This window comes from Sorex araneus, chromosome 8, assembly GCF_027595985.1.
Source record: "Sorex araneus isolate mSorAra2 chromosome 8, mSorAra2.pri, whole genome shotgun sequence".
In the NCBI taxonomy this organism is placed as follows: domain Eukaryota; kingdom Metazoa; phylum Chordata; class Mammalia; order Eulipotyphla; family Soricidae; genus Sorex; species Sorex araneus.
In genome coordinates, this window is record NC_073309.1 from 15,619,838 (window position 1) to 15,643,991 (window position 24,154).

At 41.9% G+C, this 24,154-nt stretch overlaps 1 protein-coding gene across 3 annotated transcripts in view; it reads left to right on the plus strand.

Annotated features, from left to right (window-relative positions):
* CDH11 (cadherin 11) overlaps positions 1–24,154 on the plus strand; it is a 166,022-nt gene that overhangs the window by 84,491 nt on the left and 57,377 nt on the right. The gene's annotated exons all lie outside the window — the stretch shown is intronic.

The window sequence follows — 24,154 nt, forward strand, 5'->3', positions numbered from 1 at the left end:
CTTGTCTTGCTGAGTCATTGAGAGGATAGAAGGAAATGACTTGAGGGAAAGTCCCGGGATGCTTACCCAGGCAGGAGGCTTGGAAACTTTCCTCTTGCCAGGTGGTCTGCTGATGGGCCGGCTTCTCTCGGAGACAGCCCTTCCTGCACGTGCCCATCAGGCTGAGCGCCCTGGCCATTGGCTGGCTTCCCTGAGGTCACTGCCATTCCCAGCTCAGCAGTCCATCTGCCGTCCTGTTTCTCCCCCTGCTGACCTTTAGGCCTCCACAGTTGGCTCCAGCATGGTCAGCTCTTTGCAGAGTCCAAGGCCTGGAGTCCACATCTCTGGGTGTGCAGGAAGCAGAGTGTGTGGGCTTGTGGAAAAGGGGTGCAGAAGGCCACCTGTGAAAGCCGAGTAAACTTTGGTCGTGTACAAGGGAGAAAACTGTGCATCAAAACCATATGTTGACCCCAGAACGGATGACTGGTTGAGGAAACTTTGGTACATCTATACAATGGAATACTATGCAGCTGTTAGAAAAAAAGGAGGTCAAGAATTTTGTAGTCAAGTGGATGGGCATGAAAAGTTTCATGCTGAGTGAAATGAGTCAGAAAGAAAGAGACAGACATAGAAAGATTGCACTCATCTAGGGTATATAGAATAACAGAGTGGGAGACTAACACCCAAGAACTGTAGAAATAAGTACCAGGAGGTTGACTCCATGGCTTCGAGGCTGGCCTCACGTTCCGGGGAAAGGTCAACTCAGAGAAGCGATCACCAACTACATTGTAGTCGAAGGCCATGTGGGGGAAGGGAGTTGCGGGCTGAATGAGGGCTAGAGACTGAGCACAGCGGCCACTCAACACCTTTATTGCAAACCACAACAGCTAATTAGAGAGAGGAAACAGAAGGGAATGCCTTGCCACAGTGGCAGGGTGGGGTGGGGGGGAGATGGGATTGGGGAGGGTGGGAGGGACACTGGGTTTACGGGTGGTGGAGAATGGGCACTGGTGAAGGGATGGGTTCCAAACTTTGTATGAGGGAAGTATAAGCACAAAAGTGTATAAATCTGTAACTGTACCCTCACGGTGATTCTCTAATTAAAAATAAATAAATTTAAAAAAAATAAATAAAAAAAAATAAAAAAATAATAATAAAAAAACCATATGTTGATATCATTGTAAGCATGGGACAAAAACTATAACAGTTCAGGTTTTTTTTTTTAAGTTTGCCTAGGGGCTGTAGTGATAGCACAGTGGGTAGGGCGTTTGCCTTGCACGCGGCCGACCCCGGTTCTAATCCCAGCATCCCATATGGTCCCCTGAGCACCGCCAGGGGTGATTCCTGAGTGCATGAGCCAGGAGTGACCCCTGTGCATTGCTGGGTGTGACCCAAAAAGCAAAACAAACAAACAAACAAATAAATAAATAAATAAATAAATAAATAAATAAAAAGTTTGCCTAGAGGAAAGGGAGGATTGGCAGGGGTTCGGGGTAGGACTTAAGACCTGGTAAAGGGATGAGGACACTGGTGGTGTGTGTGGAGTTAGAACATTGTGTGCCTGATTCTCTGTTACAGACAATATTGGAAATCATTCATAAATAGAAATTAGAAAAAATACAGATTAAAACTATCTTTGAAGTCAATGACAACCTCAACAAAATAATAATAATAATAATAATAATAATAATAATAATAATAAAGAACCTTATATCCAATCTAGGCTTTGGTAACCAAGCCCCCCCCTTACACACACACACACACACACACACACACACACACACACACACTTTCCATTTCAACAGTTCACATAGGACATGCTTACCCTCTTTGTTTGACATAGAAATATGTAAAATTGGTCTTAATACTATTAAGTTCTAGGGTCCCTGGCTGAATAGAATAGCAGAGCATGCTTACTGAGCATCTACTGCATGTTAGTGGGACAGCATGTTCTAAAATGAATCTCATTTAACCCTCACCACCACCCAAAGAGAAACTTGCTGTACCCTTATCCCCATGAGGCATGTGGTAGGACGTGCTGGCCAGCTCTTGGCTAGAGCAGGACCTACAGGCCAGCAGGGGTCAGTGACCTAGGGAGTAGCTGACACATCGCCATGGGCTCTTCCTGTGTTCTGTTCTTCCCAGGCTGTTAGTGTCTCGGAGGCTGCCATAGTAACAAAACACCATAAACCAAGTGGTTTAAGCCAGGGAACTTTATTGTCTCGTCTCGCACTTGGAAACTAGAAGTTTAAAGTCAGGGGATCCAGAGTACTGGATTCTTAAGCAGGCAAGCTGTGGGGTATCTGTTTCTTGTTCGTTCTGGTGATTTCGGCATCCCTGGGTTTGTGGATAATGTAGACCATGTCCAAATCCCCCTTTCATATTAGGACTTGGGGCGTATTGGATTAGCGTCCACCCTGATGACTTTGATGTAACTTGACCCAGTCATAATAAGGTCTGAGACCGTATTTCCAAATAAAGTCAACTTCACAGTTAAGCGAAGGGTGTTAAGACTCCAACAGCTTTGGAGGCATGATTCAACCCTTGCTACCAATGAAACTCATTTCTAGGATTACTACTTTAAACATGAATGGCCCAATAGAGGCCTTTTTTCCTCCACTTATATTCCTTTCACGAGATAGCACGAATGTCTCCTGAGTGTTCAATATCATGCACCTTACTACAGAAGACAGCACTAAGCAAAGCACACGATCCCCACCATCAGAGAGCATGAATGGTGAACCCTTGGAAAATGTTAATCGTTAGACCGTCAAGTCCTGCAGCCAACCCTTTTATCAGTAATTCAAATGGTTCACCTAAGGGAACAGGCTTTGTCACTTCATCATTCTGAGTAATTCTAAAAAGAGACAAACTGGAGACAAATATTAATATTTGATTAACTTTATTTACATATGCATAGCACCAATTCATCCATTGCTTTGCAAAGTGGCAGGCAATTTCTTAAAATCTATATGCATTTTTTCCCCCTTCCTAGTGTACTGCTTGGGGTGTCACCTCAGTCCTCCCGACCGAGACCTGCCAGGAAGGTGATTTTACCCAGAGTGTGCCACTTATTAGATGGTAGAACGATTAGCCCGTGCTCTGTTTAATTAAGCCTCACGTAATGGGCAAGTGTTTTCTTTAACAGGCTTGCTGTCACCTCGTCAGTTATTTAAGGCAGTTCATTTCACAGCAGGGTTAAAAAAGAGAGAGAAAGAAAGAGAAGAATCATGTCTCATTTGCTCAAATTCCATTGGTCTAAGGGAAAGAGGGTCTGTCTAGAGGATGCCTAATTGCTGCAGTGATCGTGTGCTTGTTCTCTATTTAGTCCTAGGCTTCTTATTGAAACGCTAATCAGGGTTAGGTCTCATCTCTTGATGAATGATTTTGTAAAAATCTGATATTCCTCAGCTTAGCTAGGAATGTCTGTATGCAAGTATAATGCCACTCTGACTGAATGCAGAGATAACTAATGCCCTTAATTTTGCAAAGAGGGCTGTGATTTGGTATATACAGTACAGATCAGGAGAAATCAAAATGAAATTAATTTCCTTCTTTGCAGAGGCATCACCTCTGTTATAGCGTGAGCTGCTTTGCTTGAACTGTTTTTTACTAAGGATTTGAAGAAGCCTTGGCACCCGTATTTGGGCTTATTTCCTATAGTCAGGGTCAAATTTAGGTTATGCTATCTTACTTGATGTCAGAACTTGGAGAACTTAAGGTTTCTGATACTTATTTCATTTGTGAGGTAGGAATAAATGTCCCTACCTCAAAACAACAGAAAGAATACGTATCATACAAGCTTCTCTCCAGTTCAAGGTCAACATTGTAGATGTGCTTATTTCCATGTTGCTTATTCCCTGTTCGCTATCGCACTCACCAGTTCTTGTAGGTTGCACGGAAGTTCTTTTCATGTTTCTGTTTTGTTTTCCCTATTATCTGTCAACACACTCCCTAAATCTGACCCTTTGGAACTCTGGCTTTGTAAGTTCCAAGGATTTAACACACCTAAGTGAAAAATGAATTACTGAAGCATACATCCATTTATTTTGACTTAGGGACATCCAGATTATAGACGTTGGGTTATTTCTACACAGCAAACTAACATGCTATGATTTACCATTTTTATTTAGCGTCACATGAGTGTGAACCCAAGCATTTCCTTCATTTGCATGGGCCAAAGACTAAAAGTTACTGTAATTATTTTCTGGATGTGTGATGTGATATCTACCCACATTTTTCTGTGTCAGCTGTTGCTTTTATTTGTTGAGCAATTCCCATGATTTCATGGCTCAAATCCCTGGTATAACCTGAACACAGGATCTAATATTGTATTTCCACTGTTTGTTCTTTGGTTTTTATCCTTAAACATCTGGTTCACTGTTATACTTTGAAATGTAATTCGGGCATTAAGACTAACTTCACGGTAAGTCTTTTCAGAACCAGCTGCACTCATCATGCCCAAGCTAAAATGCACCTACTTTGTATTCCTGCATGTATCAAAGCACTTTTTAAATCCAGTTCACCTAACTTCTGAACTGCATCCCAAACTGCTACCATCCCCCATGAGACCCTCAGTGACTGAGGCCCATGACAGCATCTCCGTGTTATTATGTCTATGCATCTCAATACCAGCTTCTCAGCCCATGCTCCATGCATGCTTCTTCTATGATTTTGTAATTTGTGTGTGTCAACATACATCCCTGAGTGTTTCAAAAAGACCTTGAAAGTTGCCTACTAATCTTATGTGGTGCATGTTCCCAATGTAAAATGATCCTGACTCTAAGATTTGAATACTCGTTTTCTGAGAGCCTTTGTCAACACAGAGGATGAAAGAGAACATTTTCCTTAATTCCACAATCAATGAGCACTGTAGAAATCCTTTCATCCTTAGGCCTTTTACATTGTAGGCCACCTGTCAATATCCAGGGGTCTCTTCTGCCTTCTCCAAAGAAATCAAAGATCTTCCCTTGGTTTTCTCTAACCTTGGTGTTACATTGCTGTGGCAACTTTCCCAACTGAAAATTTCCCCCCAAGTGTGATTTCTTCTGCCCAAAGATATTACTCTTATGTGTAGATGAGGAAAAAACATTCTGAGTTCATAGAGAGTCAGAGGGGAAAAAAATGATTCTAGGATTTAAGGTTTGTGAAAAATAAAAGCTTGATAAATGAAAGCTTACCAAGTCCAGTGCATTTTCACAGATGAATTTCTACTTTGGCATACTAAGTACAGGCCTTCCCATTAAAACAATATTTAATGTATGGTTTTAGGGTAAGTGTGTCTCACACATTGTATGGGACTATTACAAATTTGTAAAGATTATTTGTGAAGCTATCTAGCTCATCTTAGCAAAACAGAAACGGTTTTACTATGGATGCACAACTGTAGAGCAATGAGCCAAGATAGTTTGATCAAGAATACTTGCAATATAGTTTTGTCAATTGTACACTCCATAAGCCTAACTGTAAATGCCAGGAGAGTTTCCACTGAGACCAAGGCTTACTCCCCAAATGCTGGAGTTTTGTTGTTTCAGATATTGAGAAAGTAACAGGGGAACTCTTTTGAGGATAACCAAAGCCACACAATAGAATATGAGCAAATAATTGACTTTAAAGCTTATCCATTTAGTTTGTATACATGATGCCCTGCCAGTGTCAATATAAATTTTCATTTCTCCAAGTTCACCAAGGAAATGATTTCAAATTCTTTAGCCAGTTATAAGTGAAAGAATTGTCACAACTCTGCTATCATCTGAATTTCCCCCCTTTGTCATGCTTTCCTTTGTCTCAAGATGGCTTTGCTGGGAAATAGAAATTTCATTTTAGTATTAAGGTCTTTATAATTCATTTATAACATAAAGAAATTGTTCTTATCTACCCAATGAAAATTCAATATCAGTGTTGTTTGTGATTTATAATTATTTGAAAAGAATGTTTTTTTTTTTCTTTTTGGGTCACACCTGGCGATGCACAGGGGTTATTCCTGGCTCTGCACTCAGGAATTACCCCCGGCCGTGCTCAGGGGACCATATGGGATGCTGGGATTAGAACCCGGGTTGGCCGCGTGCAAGGCAAACGCCCTACCCGCTGTGCTATCCCTCCAGCCCCCAAAGAATGTTTTTTTTTTTTTAATTAAAATATATCTAGCCAGGGCTGCAGAGATAGTATAGCAGAGATAGTATAGTATTGCTTATGGCCTGCCTGTGTTCATTTTGGCACCGCATTTGGTCCCCATATGTGATCCTGAGCACAGAGCCAGGAGTAAGACCTGGATATAGTCAGGTGTGCCCTCTCCCCCCAAATACATTTAAATATGTCTAGCAAAATGTCTGGGTTTTTTGTTTATGACTCTGAGAAGAATTTCTCTGACTTTTGATCTGGGTAGCCTTGCTGTTTTACTCTAAGTTTTTCCAAAGGAACTCTTCCATCCCTTCACCATTATCAGAAGAAACTTAGTCTTTGCTCCCTTACGGTAGGTAGCATTCCTTTTAAGTTCAGGTTTTATCTAAAAAGCCATTCCTTCTTTCCTGTAAAACACAGTTACCAGAGCAAATACTTCTCAGCGGGAGAAGCTTAAATGGTTAGCCATGCGTTGCGGTTTGGCATCGGGTGAGGGACATGCACAAGCTAGTCAAACACAGACACAAGACAAGGATTTGGTTTTGTAACAGCCAAGGGTTCAGTTCTTTCCATGCTGGTTGCAGTGGGTTCCTGGAGCATCTTGCACAGATTCAGCCTGAGGACACGCTATCCCAGCAGCTGGGTGAGGGGAAGGTGAGACAGAGGTGCAGGTGTGTTTCTGTGAGTCTGTATGAGTGTGTCGGGGGAAGCAGTGGTAAGATAGAGGAAATCTAAGACTGAATGAATAGGATTCCGGAGTCTTTGCTCTGGGTTGGAACAAAGTATGTGCATGTGGAGTAAGAATAGCAGAGATCTAGACAAAAGGCAGCATTGTTTTCCATTGCTTCCTGGATAGAAGAGGGATCCCAAGTAGTGGGTAAAGCTGGGAGGGGCAGGAGAAAATTTCAGTAAGAAATCCTTGGCATGCATAGCTAGGACTTCAAAGTCCAAGCAGTGCACACTGGCTTCTCAGCAGAGCAGGGAGGTTGTGAGGACAAGACATCAGTTTTCCAGAGAAACAGTACATACGTGGCCCAGAGGAAGGTTTTTCTTTTTCTGGTTTTTTTTTGGGGGGGGTCACACCCAGCAATGTACAGGGGTTACTCCTGGCTCATGCACTCAGTAATTACTCCAGCAGTGCTGAGGGACCATATGGGATGCTGGGAATTGAACCCGGGTCAGCCGTGTGCAAGGCAAACACCCTACCCACTGTGTTATGCCTCCAACCCCAGCCCAGAGGTAGTTTGAAGGTGAGGGTCCATTTCACATCCACTTTTCCAAATGCTCCCTTTCTTCTGGATTTAGGTTCTACTTTCCTCTATTTTTAAGTGGCCACGCTGTCTAGAGTATATCTTGACCTCTTTTTGTATTCATATTTATCACTCATTTGGAAAAAGCTGACTTGATGTCTCAGGAGCTGTCATCTTCTGAATTTGGACATTTTTCAAATAAATTTGCTTTTTGATTCTGGAACACCCTTCCTTCCCACCTTCGTGAGTGCACGGTGGGCTTGATTAGGTTGCTGGGGATTCAATCTTAAAAGATGTGGACATGGTAGAGCTAGTAAATGGGAACTTGGATGGTGGAGGTGCCAAGAACTCAAGGCTGGGCTCCCCACTGCCATGGGTAGGTTCAGAAGCAGGTCGATGCTCTGAACTGGGAACCCAAACTCTGTGGATGTGTCCACATGGCAGCCATCCTGCAGATATAAGTGGAGACATTTCTGATGTGGACTTCTTGCCAGGAAGACAGTAAATCCCTGCTGCAACCTTCTTGACCTGTATTATCTGCTTTCTTGTTTCCTCTTCATCTGCTTCTCACTGACTGGGATAGCTCAGGTCCAACATGGGTTTCCTTTTCTGAGCAGTGCTGAAAAACACTTTCTCCCATGCCAGCAATCTGTGGTAGGATGGCAAAATTTCCCTTTGGCTAACATCTTAGTTGAAAGAGGTGTTTGCTCAATAGATTTAAAAGTTCTTTGAGGGGGCCGGAGCGATAGCATAGCGGGTAGGGCGTTTGCCTTGCATGCGGCTGACCCGGGTTCGATCCCCGGCATCCCATATGGTCCCCCAAGCACCGCCAGGAGTATTCCTGAGTGCAAAGCCAGGAGTAACCCCTGAGCATCGCTGGGTGTGACCCAAAAAGCAAAAAAAAAAAAAAAAAAAAAGTTCTTTGAGAGCAAAGACAAAACCTATACCCACAGCACTTGCTTTTCCTAAACAGATATTTTGCATGAATGGGGCAATGTCTGGTTGAACATAGCCATACACTTGCTTCAAAAACAGATTCAAGTGTGTCTTTGTTTATTTGCACGGTTTTGTTAAATAAAAAATTGCTACTGCCAGGACCAGAGATATAGTATAGGGGTTAAGGCACTTGTCTTGCATGTGGTCTACCGTGTAAGTTCCCTGGCACTGCATATGGTTCCCAAGCACTGCCAGGAGTGACCCCAGAGCCTGGGGTGGGCTCCAACCATAGCTGTGTGTGTCCCTGCTCAAATTCGCTATCGCCTCCTTTTCATTTGCTGTTGGCAATAGCATTGTATCTCTTTTGCAGCCTGGGCCATAGACTGACCAGTGGCATGAACCCCAGTTGCGTAATAGCTGTCTTTTCTGTTGGGGAATAATTTGGAGTCTCACCCTAATGCTCTGGGATAAAACCTTCACATGTAGCTCTTGTTGTATACCACACAAATTCTTTCTCCACAAGCCACATGCCCTGTCTTTTCAGCTATGATTAGCTCATGAGATCCCACTGAGCAGACTCACGTAGGGCTGGTTCCATGCGTTGGAAGGTATTTATTGTCTGGCTGTCTACCTACAGTTCCCCACATAGCGTGAGTTCTGTTACTCATTAGCACCTTCTTCAGAGCGTGAGGCAGTGAAAGATGTGGAGTGAAATGCTTTTCTGATGTGGAAGCTGTTCTGAGGGTGAGATTTGAACAGGACGAGTCATTCATTCAAGGACTCTTTGCAAGAGTAGAGAGGACTGGTGAACAGCAGGGAGGGAAGGAACAATTTCATTGTAGGAACTGGTCAGGTTTGAAGTGCAGAATTGCAACTCTCTTGGTAAACAAAGCCTCCCTCAAAATTTTCCAGTAACCTGGAGTTCTTCAAGGGCAGAGAACTTGTTTCACCAAATTTCTTGTATTTCAGTACTGCAGAGATTCCAGTCTCCACAAACACTGCTGTGTGCCTCAAAATCTCACTGAGCCCTGAGCATCACTAGGAGGAAAAACAAAAGCTTTTTCAAGAAACTTGTAGACAAGTTTAACATCCAAGGTAGAATGGCAGAAGATTACAAATGGACCATATGTGCTCCAAATATTTTTTCTGGTGCCACCCAGTGTGATGAAATTACCTGAATGCTCTGAAAGCAAATGTCCTACATTCTTATTTCTGTTTCTAGGCAAAAAAAAAAAACCACACCAACGATAACAACAACAAAAAACCCAATAACACAAAAACACAAAACTCCTGAAGATGTCAGAGGGAAAGCATTTATAAAGATTTGTATATAAAGACCAGAGTGATTGCTGAAAGGGCTGGAGTGCATGCTTTTTATTATTTTTTTTTATGCAAAGCATGCACTCCAGGTTCAATGCCCAGGACCACATGGTAACTCAGTCTCATGGGGAGTTCTTGCTGAGCACCAAACAATAAATAAATATGAGTATATATAAATCACCTAGATTAACATTAAAAAGAAGAGACTTGTAGATAATAACTAATTAATAGGAACACAGACACTTCACTTTATACTGGTGTTTCAAGCAGAAATTGAATGGAACATGAATGGTTTCCTAATGGAACTTGTCCTATAGGGAGGGTCCCGTGCCATTTCATGTGACAACTGTCTGGTACTCCCATTACACTGGGTAACCCCGTCTCATCCCATAAGAAGGATAGCTGAGAATCCTGTGGATTCTATAAGTGAAACTCAAAATAACCTTATTGAGCCTGGGACCCTACCATGACTTCACACTTTCCTTGTTGGAGTCAGCACACCGCCCTCCACCACCACCACCAAACATTCCAGATGCCACTGTCTCCTCACCAAGGAGCCATGGCCTAGGTTAGTGACATTACAAATCAACCAGATGAAATCCCCTTGAACCCCAGGGTAAGTAGAAAGAGTACCGAAGTACATAGTGGGACCTGCTGGCTGTTTCCAGAAGATTCTATAGCCTTAGCAAAGAAAAGGTGAGGAAACAGATCTCGTTCAGTAATAGTAGGCCTTGCATTTACCTGCAACCCACACTGCTGTAGGTTAAAAGCCAGAGTTTTAAAAATTACCCAATGATGACTTGCAATCTGCCATTTTTCCGCTCACCTGGGCAGTCTTCACTGCATTGATAAAGACCTTCCCAGTTTACCATCTCGTTTGACCCTCAGTTTAACTTCTTTTTTTTTTTTGTAATAGAAAACAGGCTTCAAGGTGAAGTGAGTTGTCAGTTGTCAGGGGGCCAAAGCTTCCTGAGCAGGGCCTCCTCCCCAAACCAGGAGATTATGGGCACTGAAGCGGGAATTTCCTCACCCACTGCTGGTCTGAGACAGCACGTCTGTTAGGTACCAGATGTCAGAAGTGATTTACTTGTCCCTTTCTTTATTTTTCAAATGCAACTGAACTGCTTTCCATTGAACCAATTTTACTGAATCCAGAAGTATATTTTATTAACTAAGGGGGTGTTGAGTGCCGGCCTGCCATCCTGTTCACCCACCATCTCCCACTATTGGCCCTAGTTTCTTGTTTTTTTTTTTTTTTTTTTTTTTTTTTTGCTTTTTGGGTCACACTCAGCGATGCACAGGGGTTACTTCTGGCTCATGCACTCAGGAATTACTCCTGGCGGGGCTTGGGTGACCATATGGGATGCTGGGAATAGAACCCGGGTCGGCCGCGTGCAAGGCAAACGCCCTACCTGCTGTGCTATCTCTCCAGCCCCGTAGTTTCTTGGTTTTGTAGGGCATTCTAGTCATTGTGTTTGAAGAAACGTCTTTCTTCTCCAATACTTCATTTCCCAGACCAGAAAACTAAAATCTCTTTAATGTGTCTCAGCTGGGGCCAGGTGTTCCCTCAGTAGGTCCCCAGGATATTCCTAGGGGAGCAGAGTTAACATATCTTGGGGACATGGAACAAGATAAGGGAACCAACCAATGGAACTGGGACCCACAGGGAGAAAGCATGATCAGAAGGAGGTCAAAACAGGAAAAGAGTAGAGACTCACTGGTTTAGATTATGTTACATTGCCCAGAGAGTTCATGACTGGTCTTGTAAAGCCCGGCACAGAATTCTTTGTGCAACTTCATTCATTCCGCACTGAACAGATTTTATGATTTATGATTCATGCTTACAACAAATGTGACTAGTAGAACTTTTATCCATAATGTAAATGGCTATTGACCACTTGACATGGAGATAGTAACTTAAAGAAGTCTGTATTTTATTTTATTTCATTTATTGTAATTTTAATCAGAGCAGTATCAGAATGGTTGCTACCACTTGGGTTAGTATCATTCTAGACCAGAGGTTCTCAACCTTCAATGCACTGTGCAGTCACCGAGGGAACTTCAAATATCTGAAGTTTTCATTCATTTTATTTGGGTTAGAGTCAAGCCTGAACAATGGGATTTTTAAGACCTTTCCAGTCAATTCTAATATGTAGTCAAGTTCACAGACAACCTTCTAAAGTTAAGCCCCACGAAGGGATAGATGCCATATTAACTGTGTACATCATTTTGCCCAGAGACAAGTCCTTTGGTGAAGAGTTGGCTATGTTTACAAAGTTTAGGGAGCTTCAAAATCCTGAGAAAGAGGAAGGCATCACTAAGAACAAGAGTTAAAGCAAGGACAGTATGATCTGAGGGAGTGAAAATTGTCAGTCCCCCTGAGCAGGGGGTGAGATGGGGTGAGAGTAGAGGTCTCTTTTTGGTAGTGATTCTAGCGATGAATTATTACTAAAGTATATTTCTTTTCCAGAAATGCATTTGTAGCAATAGTTGTCTCTGCCAGGCAAGTCAAAACTCCTGTCTGTAATTCACAATAGGATTAACCTGGGATTATGGAAAATCTAATTAAGTGAACCATATTATCTGAGACTCACAAAAGACACTTAAGGTTGCCTTTGAAAGTTCTGCCTGTCTGAGTGTTTGGCATACGCTTCAGAAAATGTTCCATACATGTGCAAGGCACTTGCCTAGTTTGCTGTATCCCATTACTTTTCTTTTATGCTTAAAACCCATTACTTTTGATAAATGACATTAATACATTAAAGAAAGAAAGAATTGGACTTCAAAGATTGGATTATTTGAAACCACAATGAGATCATGATGAGGCTATATTTGATGTCTGCTTCCTAAAAATAAAGGGAGAAAATCCTCTGTGGTATAGGTAGAAATACCACAAAAAAGTCATTTAAAAATGTGGCAGAGATTAGCCTTCTCTTAGCATGAAAGCGTGTTTTGGAGGAGGCTCATTAGAGAACGGACCTCCAGAACAGCCCACCCACACTTGGGGTCAAAGTCAAGTTTCTGCTTAGTGGGGGCAGCTTGATTGTCTGCAATGCTGCTTGGTGGCCAATAAACGAGAAGCATGAAAGCGGGTCTCAGTGGACTGGGGTCAGAGACCGGACAGCTCAGAACTCCAAAGGCTCTCTGTCCTGGTGATTTGGGGGCACTTCCTTCCTGGGCTTCAGTAATTATCTCACAGCCCCCCATCAAGTTCTTGTCAGTGATTAAGGCCACCTTGGAATAAGTCCTTTCCATCTTGTCTGTACATAAAAGAAACAGTTTCTATGGAAAGTGGTTCTCTGCAGGAAGTCAGGTTGCAGCAAGAATATGCATTGGCTCTTTCAGTTGGTCATTGGCGCTCTTTCCAGGAGGCACTCAGGTCTTTCCCTAAAAGAACCTAGACGCCTTGTTTCCGTAGACATATTTTGGAAATGGAGGTTTGCTTTTGCTTTCCAACTCTGTGGGGTGGGAATTGCTACCAGTAAAAGCCTGTTTCATAAATGCTCCACCCCTTCACCTTTTCTCTAGCAAGTGGAAATTTCAAATTCTGCTCACTTTGTATCTGACATAATTTTCTAGTCTCTTTTTCCTATGGTAATGAAGAATTCAGAGTGGAAGTTCTCTAGGGTTTCATCCATGATGGAAATTACCACATCGAATAATACAACAAACTGTCCAAACTTGAAACAGAAATGTTGAGAATAAGGACCTTTGGCAAAGTTTGGTACTCTTGCTCTGTCCGTATCTTACAATGAAGTACTGGTCCTTTGACTTTATCAGTGTAATATCTATAATATTCATGCTACTTATCCCCAAACCAGCCCTTCTGCTGTCATCTCACTGTCTTCTGAATGATACCTCTTCCTCCATCCTTCTTTGTCTGTCTAGTTTCCAGGACTGTAGGCAGCAGCCTGTGTCATAGATCAACCATAGAATGAGCCCTTTACTCCTATGGTGGCTTATTTTTCTAACTCAAAACCATATGGAATCTCACTTGAACTATCGTGATGACTCCAGGAAGTCTCCCAAACTCTATCATTTCCCCCCTCCTTTTCAAGATACTTTAAAAGCCTGAATTTCTATGTCATTTTAGATAATAGTCCCCAGGCAACATCTCAAAACTAAAATTAATCTTAACATAGATATGCATTTGCTTAAGAGGTACACCAGGTTATGAAGACTTGGGATAAGAGAATCATATACACAAAGCTCAATGATTCATATTTTGGTTATATGTTTGAATAATAGATACATTTAGAGAACATACTGGGTCAAATATACTTTCTGAAAATTGATATAATCCATTTTTCTAATTAAAAAGTTTTAGTGTCACAAAATTACAAAAGAATCATGAGGCATTGTGTTCTCTTGATGACTCTGGCTAACTTAATCTCTTTCCCACTCCTCACCCGCATACGCTCACATATTCCTTTCATATTTAGTAATTTTTTTTTTTGCTTTTTGGGTCACACCCAGCGATGCACAGGGGTTATTCTTGGCTCTGCACTCAGGAATTACTCCTGGCGTTGCTGGGGGACCATATGGAATGCTGGGAATCGAACCCGGGTCGGCCGCGTGCAAGGCAAATGTCCTACCCGCTGTGCTATCACTCCAGCCCCCTGTATTTTGTAATTCTTATAGAAAAGATTGGTTTGTTTGTCTTCTGTTAATAAACTGCTTCCCAGAGCCCAGTATGAGCTCCATTGTATTTCACTTGTTGTAGAAGGTGTAGTTTGGTGGGTTTACAGGACATATTTATGTTTACTTGATCCTACAAAACTGGCTAGCTCCTGAGTTGGTCCTTGAGTTTTATACATAAAATGAACATTAAAAAACTCTTGGTGGGGCTGGAGAGATAGCACAGCGGGTAGGGCATTTGCCTTGCACACGGCCGACCCGGGTTCAAATCCCAGCATCCCATATGGTCCCCTGAGCATGGCCAGGGGTAATTCCTGAGTGCAAAGCCAGGAGTAACCCCTGTGCATTGCCAGGTGTGACCCAAAAAGCAAAAAAAAAAAAAAAAAAAAAAAAAACTCTTGGTGCTTATGGAGTTATAGATTATTACACTAGTTAGTTGCTGGTTCCTGTATATAAATTGTCCCTGATCCACACTTGTCTCACTCTGGTTCTGTTCCTTAAAGTCTACCATTGACCTCCTGGTCCTCTCCTTGATGATGCTTGCTGCTCTTCTTCCTTTTGTCCTTTCTTGGTTCTCCAGGTATTGCTGCTTCTCCTGACTTCTGTTCATCCTGGCACGAGCATAGGGTCCAGAAGAGGCTGCCATCCCATCTTCCTGTCTTTAGGTGCTTTAACTCCCTCCCCTTAGCCATTTCTATATTTATTATCTAGCCGACTGGCTGCCCTTCAGATCCTGGAGCTTTAAAATGACCAATTACACTAGCTAGATTACCAGCTAGATTACCTGGTGCCCCTTCTTGGCCCCTTTCCTCCAGGGTAATGTTCTTATCAAGGGAATAAAAGAGTTCCAGCTCATCTCCTGTTTGCCAGGCCATGAACAAGCAGGGTGCAGCCTTCCTGTCATTGCCTTTAACACTACTCCGTCCCCCCCCCCACCCCCGCACAGCCTGCTCTGTGTTTATGCATTTCTACTCACCTACTGATGTTCAGCTCGTCTGAACTGCCAGAAGAGAGCTATCACATCTCAGTTTCTCCTATCTATCTCTGATGATTGCACTCAAGCCGACTCATGATCTGAGCCCTGAAGCGATTTCCATCATCCATTAGGAAAAATCTTGATTACTAATGTCCTGGTGGGGGTGTGCCTAGGGAGTGTGGGACTGGTAGAAGGAGTGCGTCCAAGTCTTCATGTTGCCTCAGGCTCTTGTCTTTAAGTCATGGAAAAGACTTGGAGAAAGTGCATAATGAAGTTAAGAAATTGTATCAGAAGGGAAAACAAACACAATGCACTGAAGCAAGAGGCAGGTTTCTCTGGAGGGAAGAAAACCTCATGAGGTCAAAGGAAGGAAGTTTGTGCTCCAATTTGGGCAATTACAGAACAGTATGAGCTGCTTACTTGGCAATGTAAGTTTGATAGAATTTTTACAAACTTCCTTGGTTGAGGACTTCCTATACAGATTAAAATCCTTTGCTATAACCTTGTCAATAAGAAAGGATTTTTATTCCCAGTGATCTTTGGTTTTTAGATTATTTTCAGCTCTTGTTCCCATTGAGTTATCTCCTGAGTTCCAGTGATTGAATCTGGGCTGGGTCTTTGAAGTCTGGTGCCTGAAACTGGAGTGGGGCAAGATCACTTCTTCCAGACCACATCTTGATTTTTTTCTTCCCCAAACTCTTTGCCAGTAGCCCACTACTTGATGACCTATTTACTTTACTAAGTAGGGACTCTATGTGTCACATTCTCAGACCTCACAATTGTCTAAAGTCTGGGATATCATTTCACTATATCTTACATAAGAGGGCCTTTTGGCATGCATGACACAATCCTGTGAGCTGAGAACCAAACTCTTTCAATGATGTGTGTAACTCCATGCAGGAAATTTGCTCTATGTCAGCACAGGCTCTCATAGACTTGGAAGACCCTTTAGACTTATTCTCAGTCTCTTCTTTTCTAGAAGGTGAGACAGTTTCAGAAGAAGCATTTTTTCCTGTTAAATATCAGAACCTGTGTTAAAATACATGTTATTTTGTTGTTGTTCTTCTTCCTCATAGGAAATTTAGATATGGGGACTTTATCTCCATCTGAAAGAATACTATTGACAGCTGCAGTAATTTATACTTGACAGAAAGAGCTAACTTTAATTTTGGCCTCAGATCATTTATTGGAATTTTTGTCGAATAATGGAAGAAAATACCCACATGAGCTTATTATATACTGGTGATAATTGTCATCTAGTAAGTAGGACAGTGCAAATGATCAAGTAGACATTCAAGAACAGATTATCAGTAGGGTTGAGGTCCATGGAGATAGCTGCTGGAGCACAGGCTCGGAATGCTAAGATCCTCAGAGAACTGGGCCATCTGTTCTGCCACTATGTCACTTGCAGATAGCAGCCATATTTGTTTCTGGTAAGTTCTAACTCATAATTTCTCCTCACTTTGATTTCACTTAAACATTGGCCAGCAGATGTCACTTGGTAGCTACTCTGTCCCCACGGGACCTGATAACTTTCCCATTTCAGCTCCCTTGCTGACTGGTCAGTGGTTTCTATTTCTCACATCCTAGTCCAGCGGCTTTGTCCAAGCCTACTGTCATTTGGAACCCCATAGCATAAGTTGAAACAATCAGGCATATGTTTATGATTTGGCTATTGAACAGGACTAGATGCAGTTCAGTGAACCAGATCTCAGGATGAGAGTAGAAGCTGGAAATGTCAAAGTTGTGGCTATTGATGTTTCCTGGAAAAGACTGGAATGGGCAAGGACTGGAAAACAGACATGATCTATTACAAATTTCTTTTGTAGAAATGGCAGCCCCTGATTCCTATGTATGATTGTGCATGGTCTTGTTTTACTGATAACATCATACAAGTGATCACATCACATAAGTGTTTCACTGATCAGATCATACATACATTTACCAAGTGTCTCACCATTTTTTTTCCAGTACAGAGAGACATTGCTGCCTATATATCTGTAGAGGATCCCCACGTCTGATAGTCTGGGAAGTCAGAACTGAATGAAGGGGCAAATAATATTTTATGGATATTTCAGCTCTGAGACAAAGGGATATTTACACTTAGGCCTTTGATACTACAAATGACATTACAGAATGCCAAGCATCTGTTTATGATTGTCATGTTTGCCCTAAACCCCCCTTAGGTATTGTAACTCATGCAAAAGAAAAAATTTTGAAGTAAAATCTTTTTCTTTCTACACATTCATATAGAGTGTTTATTCCGAGTTGGAGGTGACGCTGCTGACAATGTTCTTTCCTGTATGTGTTGATATATATTATTCATCTTAATGACTAACATTTCAAAATACTACAGTGAGTAAAAGCATATCTTAAAAATGGAGTAAAGCACAGATATTAAGTTTTTCAAGCACTTTGTTTTTTATTCACTTTATTATTTGAGAATGACTGAAGTACTTGAAGAGATGGAGAAATGTTCCCTGAATGATTCTACATGTTTGGGTTTGAGAGACCTGATGTTGAAATCCCCTGAGATACTGTGGCTGTGATCATGAAAAATTCATACCGGTTGGTGGTCCGTACTTAAACATGAATGAAATTCTCATCCAACAAAGATTATATTCAGTTTTCAAGAAAATTTTGGAACTATGATCCTTCCTGGAGATGGGTCATGCCAGTCCCTTTGTTTTGAAAATCAGAAATGTGAATTTTCAGAGTCTAGGAACGAGATGAAATCAAAGGAGAAGTCTTTGAGGTGCCCAATCTTGAATTTAAATTGTACATTTTTCTATGACTCTGGTAATCACTTTACCTATCTCAGCCACCATTTCCATATACACAAAATACAGGCGATATTTACATACAGCTGTGATTCAAATACAACAAAATGATGTGTACCAAGCTTGCTCTTCTTTTCTTGCTCAGTACTAGAAAAATCAGTTATTTCAAGAATAGTCCCTGGACTCACCTGATTTTATGTAGCTCTTGAATGATGGAACAAGGATTTAGAAGCAGGTCTGGCCAAGACTGGCCAGTGAGTGACCTTTTACTTCCAAAGATCACTCACTTGGTTCTTTATTTCTCTAGAAGCAGAGAATCAGACTCATATTGGAGTAGTTTTAAAATTTCTACTCGCCCTTGGAGAATGTCACGGTCATGATAAGGGGCCCTATTTGCTGCATGCTTTAACATTTGAATTTGTTATTTGAGTGGAGCAATATATACAATGACCCTTCTGCAGTCTCTGCTCTGTATTTTGCACCAGAGAAGAGATGATTACCCACGCTTATGCTTTGCTCCAAGGGTAGAAATCAGGGAAGAAAAAAAAAAAAAAGAATTGTGATTCAATAGTTCTTGTAATACTTCCTCTCCCTATTCTCTGTGATTTCCACAGACATGGCATAATTCCTGTGATTTGATTTGAAACTAGAGACCAGCTCAGCGCTGAGTGATGAGATCTGAACGGGGAATAAAATATGCTTGAATTAATTTGCATAATGGAATCCGATTGGTTACAAAGCTGTGTTTGTTGAAGGGAGACCAGAGCCCCTGAGCTCACAGGAGTAGAGGACACTCACTGCACAGGCAGAAAGGAGCTGTGCGTTTTGGTGTGAGCTTCGGCAATATTTGTCATGTAATGATAACCTGTCTTTAACTGTAAATTAGCTCCGTGGAAATGAGAAGAACGGGTCAGCCTGCCTGATTCTTCTAGCTCCATGGGGAGGAGAGAGCTGAAAAACCAAAGCCACTAGCTTTCTGCTAAGCGCTTTCGTCTTTCTTTCTCTACCCGATAACAATTTCCAGCAGGAGTCCAAATATACTTAAACACCCGTATATGTCATTTTCTTTTACGGAGACAAAAGCAGGCACAGTGAGAGAGTTTTATGCTCAAGGCGCAGTGGCTTATGACGGGCTATCTGCTCTCAAGATAGAGGGGCGAGCCTTCCACTTAGGGCTGGTGGTTTTGCAAATCTATTTTCCTGTTGTGTTATTACTCCTGTGACTTTCAACAACATTTATTTTGCCTTCCAAGCAATGTGCTTCCATCATAAAATAAAATCCTCCTATATGTTTTTGTGAAACCCTGATGCTTAGATATCCTGGCACAGTGCTCGAAAAGATTTTAATGGGAGAGCTGTTCAAAAACTACCTCGGGGGTCTTTGTTCAAACCAATTAGAACATTGATATATTTCCCTAATTATTGCCAGCGTCAAGGTCTTCTTAGGAAGGCAGTCTCCTATTAGTTTACATGCTTAATTCCTGCAACTCTGCCATTGAATACAGCCATCAGACATTGAGATTGTAGGAATATTTCTTATAAAAATAAAAAATGAATCTCCATTAATCTATACACTTAGACATCCTTAAATGGGAGACCAAGTTAAAATTAAAAAGCAAAGATCTTAGTTTTTGTGTAACAATTGTGGAAGAATACTGTTGTGCTGTGGTGTGTGTGTGTGTGTGTGTGTGTTTTAGAAAGAGAAAAAGCGAGATGGAACATCATTCCTGGTTGAGATGTTAATCAAAATAGAGAAATGAGCTTGTGCTGAAGTTTTTGTTTGGTTTGGTTTTGGTTTTGGTCTTTTGGCCACACCCGATGATGTAACATTGTTCAGGGGTCACTCCTGACTGTTCTCAGGAATTATTTCTAGCAGTGCTTGGGCTACTCTATGGGATGCTGGGCACAGAACCTGGGTTGACTGACTGCATGCAAGGCAAAGGACCTTACCTGCTGTACTGTCATTCCAGTCTGTGCTATATTCTTAGTGTACTGGTGTGATACCTTGCTTTTATTTTCACTGTGACCATTGCTAGACTGTAGAACTATTTCTAATGGCAGAGTTGCTGTACAATGCCTTATCTCAGTGTTTTCTTAGAAAGCAATGTTACACAATTATAGGGAATAATGTGCAGATCTTGAAACCTAAGCTCCCTTCCTCTTTTGGTTCTGACAGCCTGGACAACTTGATCTTATTGCGTCTCTGACTACTTACTTGTAGAAGGGGGATGGAAACAATGATCATGGTTAGGATTATGATGTCATGGGGCCGGAGGGATAGCACAGCGGGTAGGGCGTTTGCCTTGCACGCGGCCGACCCAGGTTCGATCCCCGGCATCCCATATGGTCCCCCAAGCACTGCCAGGAGTAATTCCTGAGTGCAAAGCCAGGAGTAACCCCTGAGCATCGCTGGGTGTGACCCCCCCAAAAAAAAGGATTATGATGTCATTTGTAAACTCATTGAAAGCCTGGGAAATGGTAAACAGATAACACTGAAAATGCTTACTATTCTTAGTATTTATTTTACCATTGTCACATTTCTGTTACCCTAAGCTAGAATTTATATTTGATTTGCTCTTGATGACTCTGTACATGACCGTTTTATTACTGTGTCCATATAATTTCCTTAGGAACTTCAGGCGCAACATTAGCAACATTGTTCACTGCTTAAGAACACATATGTCAGGAGCTAGAGTAATAGTGCAACTGGTATAGTGCTTGCCTTGCATGCTGCCAACCTGGGTTCAATCTCTGGAATCCTATATGGTCCCCTGAGCACTGCCAGGAGTAATTCCTTAGTGCAGAGCCAGGAGCAATCCCTGAGCTTTGCCAGGTGGGATCCCAAAGCCAAAAAGATTAAATCAAAATAAAAATAAAAACATAGACACCAGAGTTATGGCATGCCTTCAGATTCCAACTCTGTTGGTTACCAGGAGTAAATATTGCACAAGCTGCTTTATTTTCTCTGAGATTCAGTTTCCTTATCACGTAATCAAAACGTTCATAATACAGGTTCACCACTTTGTTTTAGAAATTACTAAAATCATCACTCTTAGTAAAGTTATTAAAATAATGCCTAGGGAAAGCTAAAGAAATCTTATTCTGAAAGCAAAGAAAATGTATCATATACAAACATATGATGAATCTCAAGACATCAATTTTGTCTCCTATGTATATCTGAGATTAATCATCAAACGAACTATACATATTATATATAGTCATACAAGCATTTACAAATAATGAATCCAATGTATTACTTTTAAAAGTTTGTTTTGCTAGCCTTTCCATCAGAAGAAGTAGATTCATCATTTTTACAAAGGGAGAATTTCATTGTTTATTGGTCATGTGGGAATTCTTTAATTCATCAGTATAAAAGTAGAATTTGTTTATAAAGGGGAAAAAAGTTGTCAACTGGTTTCAACACTTTCAGTGTCAGAAATAATTGTGCTTTACAGCAAAATGGCAGCCAGAAGAAAGAGGTGCAGAAATATCAACTTTAATTAAACCCCTTCTTTCAAATACACTTCACAGTTTATATGCAGGAATAATTTATCACCATGTGAATGAACACTTAATACTTGGCCTGGTGTAAAATGGGTAAGGATTGTGGAATACCATATGCTCTTTCCTATTTCTTCTTCTGGAGCCTCTCTGGTGGCAATCTCAAGTTTGAACTTGAACCACAGTTCAAATCACACATTTAACTCTTTGCTCCCAGATTTCTTCGGAAAGCTTAGGCACCTGACATGTAATTGAGAATAAAGTGGCATCCAGTCTAGTAAGAAATCTATGAAATACCTCAGAATATCACACCAATACCCTTTTCAGGGTTATGAAACTGGAACTGCTTATAGAAAGTGACACGCCCTGGCTTCATTTCACATGGCATAAGGCAGAACCACCTCTGCAGGACTGATGAGGTCTCATGGCAAGCCGACAACAGACAAACGACTCTCCACCACAACCCCACCTTACCAATCCTAGTCCAGGGATTTTTCCTGTTGATTCATTTTAGGATCTAAATTTTAGATCATGCTAAGTTTCTTTCTTTCTTAAGCTTTTTAACTGAATATCTGAGATAGACCATTACAAAGCTATTCATGATTGGGTTTCAGTCATACAATAATCCAACACTCATCCCTCCACTAGTGTTTATTTCCTACTACCAATGTCCTTGGTTTCCTTTCCACCATCTCCCAACACCCCCTCCCCGTGGATCCCCCTCTCAGCCTGCCTCTATGCAGACACTCTTCTTTCTCTCTGTCTCCTTTTGTGACCTGCTGTTTCTGTCTGTGATCTTTCCACGTAGTCAGTTTGGCTTACAGGAAATCTCATGTAATGTTTTATTAATCTGTCCAAGTCTGAGGGTGAAGCTGTTAAATTGTGACACTGCCTTGTAAATCTCTCTTCCACGTAGCTTTTTTTTTTACATTTTGAAATATCTATATGCGCCAAATATCAAACTCAGCTCCCTGTTCTTCAACTACATGCTATGTAAGAGATGGTATTGAGACTGATGATGGGCACCTGAAATTTGATATTAACCCTACATCTGGAACCTCCTCACATGCCACCCTGTCATTTTCCAAAGGAAGCGGACTTGGCTTGGTGGAATCAAAGGTCATCAGAAGGGAAAGAAGTCTGTCCCAAAATATTAGAATGCCAACAATGCCCTTGTTAGAATTCTAGGCTTCTAAGTCCAGTTGTCTATGGGTTCCACATGTAACTTTTTTACCCTCCATTTTTCTCTTAAAGAAATCATCTCACTACCCTCTTATGTCCAGCTTCTAGGTGTATGTGTGTGTGTGTGTGTGTGTGTGTGTGTGTGTAAGTGAAATAGTTCTTGTCATACTGACTGATCCAATGAGTGAATAGTGGTTAAAAGTGCCGTTGGCCTGTCTTGCGTCATTCAGGGTGTGACAACCCATGTCTATCAGATATCCAGATATAGGTATATTCCATTTTGTCAAGATTAATACCTCTTCTCTCCTGTTCCTTTCTTCCGTCTCTCATTTCTTCCAAATTAGACAGAAAAGAATTAGATGATGGCTTTTACTGTTATAGAGATCAGGAAGCTCAGCAATTTCAGTTAGACCCATCAGTGCTGAAATAAAGTGGTATCTTCTATATTGATGTATCATTCTCCCAGTCCAGTGACTTTCTGAGATTCTTTCACGTTGGTGTTGGGGCTGATAGTGGGATTGTCAGGCACTGGGAGGTACAGCTCCACTAGAGGGTGGATGGAAAGGAGGAAAGGATGCTATGTCCTCCCATCTCCTCTTTTCATATCAGTGTCTTGCTTCAAGGTCTCACCCAGGCCTCCTGCCCTCTTGGAAGTCTCCCTGGACCATAGTTTTGCTCACTCAGCTCCCTCCTTCTTCCCCATCAACTAGGTGTTCTTTTGGACTCCCCTTGATATTCTAAGGAAGATTAAAAAACATACTCTTAGGAGTTCCAGAAAGAGAGCACAGGAGTTAAGACAGTTGCCTTGCACAAAGCCCACTAGGGTTTGAAACCCAGACCCCATAATGCTCCTGTGAACATGGCCAGGAGTAAGCCCTGAGCACAGAGCCAGGAGTAAGCCCTGGGCTCCATCAGGTGTGGGCCCTAAACAAACAAAATATTTTCAGACACAGCTATGATTGGTTACACTAATAGATGGCTAAGAAGTGTTTCCCGCATGCCTGGCATGATGCTGAGAGACTTAGAGGCATGACTCATGCATCTACCCCAATGCTTTGTACTGAATATGATTCTAATCCCCCTAGAAGGTCATAAGGGAGCCATCTGAGCTGGACAAAGTCAGTGGACTTCCCCCACCCTCCAGCTAGTAAGTGGCACCCCTGACACTCAGTCCTCAGCACTGAAATCCACAGCACACGCTTTTCCCTTGCTGTCATACCTGGAGTGTGTGTGTGTGTGTGTGTGTGTGTGTGTGTGTGTGTGTGTGTGTGTGTGTGTGTGTGTGTGTGTGTGTGTGGAGGGGGGGAGGTCATTTCGACCGCGCATGGTTCACGGTGAGAGGGGAGAAGGGGGGCTGTTTCTCCTTCAGTTAGCGCTCCCTCGGACCCAGACAAGGCTCTCTCTGTCGAAAGGCATTGCAATGAAATGCGGGCGGAGCCTGCCGCTAATCGGACCTTTCCCTCTGCCTGCAG